Here is a 3,451-nt window from a genome sequence, read left to right as displayed (position 1 = left end):
CTAAATTTCACTTTGAAATGCTGAGCCTGACATTTGTCTTGTGGATAAATTTTACCTTATTGTCAGTTCTGTGCTTGTGGCAGTGTAGAAGCAGCCTTCAAAGGAAAATATCATTTCAGATGCACCGTATGTACAACAAAACGTAAATCAAATCTTCTCTCTTGATTCTCTTGTTTTTTCTCCTTGTGGTCCTCTGCAAAGCAGCAGTATCTCTTGTCAAGATAAGTCACCTCTGTCACTCAGCCTTCATCTTTGTGAAAGCACTCAAAGAATATCCAAAAGTGAACTCCAGAAGACTGTTCTGCAGACAGGAATACAATATTGGTGCTGTCTGTTCATGTGCTTACTTATCAGCTGACAGAATATTTACTAAATACAGAGTATGCTGTGTAATAAATATGAAGTCGTGCATGAAAATAACGCATGTCAACTGGTCAAAAAGGAGAATTAATAAGTGTTAATAGCAATTTCACAGATATATGCTCCAATTTACAATCACCATGAAACCTGAGATTATAAGAAAATTTATTCAAAAATAGTAGGATATATAGTTTCAATAACTGTTGAAAAGTTTGTGACAGGATATTGCTGAAAACTGTCCTGTGAAGAATGGATACTGCTCACAGGATTTCTGAGCTGTGCTGGAATACCCATCAGGCATCAGAAGCAATACCTTGCACCTTCATCGCTTCTCAAGCACGACAAAAGGAACGCATTCTGCAAATCAGCCACAAACTGAAAATATCCATTTGAGCCTATTAGCAAAAAAAAGCCTCCAACAGATAAATTTGCACAAAATTAATGTGATTTTTAAATAGTTAACCTCACCATTGAAAGAGGTACTTACCCTACTTATAATCTGTGTCAGTTATCAAAACAAATCAATATATTTCGGGGAACAGTACTAGTTTTACTTGTCATAATGATATATATTGTAGTTCCTTTAAGCTTCATAGCATTGTATAGAGCAGAACCTCATGCAACAGCCTTGTTGGATCTCCCAAACTGTCAAAGTAAAAAGGATTTCTTCTAGCTATTGATACAGAGATTATAGTTACAGTTCAGTAGCTCTGATTCTATCTTGTAGAGGTGAATGGAGCATATCAGTATGAAACAGGATGGTTTTGTTGCTGTACCACAGACAGATTACTTACAGCAAACAGTGAGGTGGCATAAGAATTCTGGGGGCTTAATTTAAACATGAATTATTTAACATTACAAGCCTTAAACTTGCGTTGCTCACGACTTTATGGTAAAACTCATGCTCAGTCTGATTTGAGCTGCTTAAGCATGTTGAGAGTGATAAAGTTGATCTTGCTTACAAGTGAAATTTTTAATGCTGGTAGATTAGTGCAACTGTAGGCTTGATCCATATAAAGTCCTGAAACTTTCTAGATTCACTTGGGATTAGGAGTCAAACCCTAAGTAAAACTTTTCTGTAACTGACACTTGTATAGTCACTCAAAACCCAATTAGGCAGTGCTGCTTGAAGGTGTGGCTTCTGTTGCCAGCATTACCTCTAAATCTGTCAGATAAGTTGCTTAACCTCTGTACGTATCATTTCCTTATTCTTTAGAAAAAGGATATAATCTTCTCCTATCCTGTTGAAAGGCTTTCAGATTTGGGAATGAAAGATTCTATGTAGACAAAAAGCAATTGTTAAGCATGGTTGTCAATTTAAGAGTTTAATTTAACGAAAGTGGAATATCACCATGTCTGTGTTCCATTGTATCATTGCATGCCTGTTAAAACTGTTATATGATCTGTTATTGTGATAATTTGAGATCTGCTTTGTGACACAAGTTGAAAACATGAAGGAACTCATGTTACAATGTGTACTGTGGAATTCATTTTCTCAACACCTTTATCTAAAGTAGCCTCATAAAATAGCTTTTCTCTAAAATAGCCTATACCTTCAAGAGTATGTTCAAGCCTGGATATAGACAAATCTGTCTATTAAATTTCACTGGTGTTGGAAAGCAAGGGGAGATCTGGCAAAAGTGAGAGAAGAGGATATGAAAAAAAACAACCACCATCCTTGAGTGGTCTGTTCTTCATGTGCTTGGCTACTTGCTGAATTCATGTCCATGCAGTGCCTGTGGTGCACCCTTGAGGTTATGAGATAAATTTTCTAAAACTTATTACTCTCCCTATCTACAAGGAAGACAGAAACCTAAGACCAGTATTTTCCAAGAACATTTACAAGCTGTTTGAAATTCAACGGGGAGCATAGCTTGCAAATACTGTACTTAGGTTTTGGTATGCTGCAAAGGTTGGTGTGCCTGTATGGACATTTGAACCGTCACACATGGCTGCCTCTTATACCACTGCTGACTTGCACTAAAAGCAGTTGGTGCCTTCCCAGAGAAGTACTCCCAGAACCATCACATATTCCCTCTCTTCAGCACAACTAAGTCAGCTGTTCTACCAGAAGATTGGGATGGACCCCGTCACAGTGTGACTGAGATGCTTTCAGACATGTCAACTGTTGCCTCCTAGACAATGACTGATCCACAACAAGAACAATAGTATAACTGCCCTTGTCAAAAGATTTGGTCACTAACTGATAATAGTCAAATATGGCCAGTTGATGTCCCCAATTTTTTTCTTTACCAGGTTGGATGTTCTGTTAGATACGTGCTACTGATATACTTTAGAGACATAAATTGTCTGTAAATTTACAACATGGCCATAAATTGTTATGCATGTTCATTCTTTTTTTCTCATTTTAACTGCCCACAGCTCTTCTATCTGTCTTCTAAAGACCCACATGACCCCACAATTAAGAGCTGTGGATTCTTGCCCTTAATAGACATTGGCTCTGTATGTTAAGGAGTGTTTTGATTGTCTAGAGCTCAATGATTGTGATGATACAATCAAGTGTTTATGGGTAAGGATGAGGGGGAAGGCCAACAAGGCAGATATCCTGCTGGGAGTCTGTTATAAACCACCCAACCAGGATGAAGAGGCCGATGAAGCATTCTCCAAGTGGCTGGCAGAAGTCTCACAATCGCTAGCCCTTGTTCTCGTGGGGGACTTCAACTTCCCGGATGTCTGCTGGAAATACAACATGGCAGAGAGAAAGCAGTCTAGGAGGTTCCTGGAGTGTGTGGAAGACAACTTCCTGACACAGCTGGTAAGGGAGCCTACCAGGGGAGGTGCCTCGCTCGACCTGCTGTTTACAAACAGAGAAGGACTGAGTGGGAGATGTGGTGGTCGGAGGCTGTCTTGGGCTTAGCGTCCATGAAATGGTAGAATTCTCAATTCTTGGTGAAGTAAGGAGGGGGGGCAGCAAAACCGCAACCATGGACTTCCGGAGGGCGGACTTTGGCTTGTTCAGGACGCTGGTTGAGAGAGTCCCTTGGGAGACAGTCCTAAAAGGCAAAGGGGTCCAGGAAGGCTGGATGATCTTCAGGAAGGAAGTCTTAAAGGCGCAGGAGCAGGCTGTCCC

This window comes from Pygoscelis adeliae, unplaced genomic scaffold, assembly GCF_000699105.1.
Source record: "Pygoscelis adeliae isolate BGI_AS28 unplaced genomic scaffold, ASM69910v1 Scaffold6, whole genome shotgun sequence".
NCBI lineage: Eukaryota > Metazoa > Chordata > Aves > Sphenisciformes > Spheniscidae > Pygoscelis > Pygoscelis adeliae.
Note: the sequence above shows the minus strand (reverse complement) of the source record.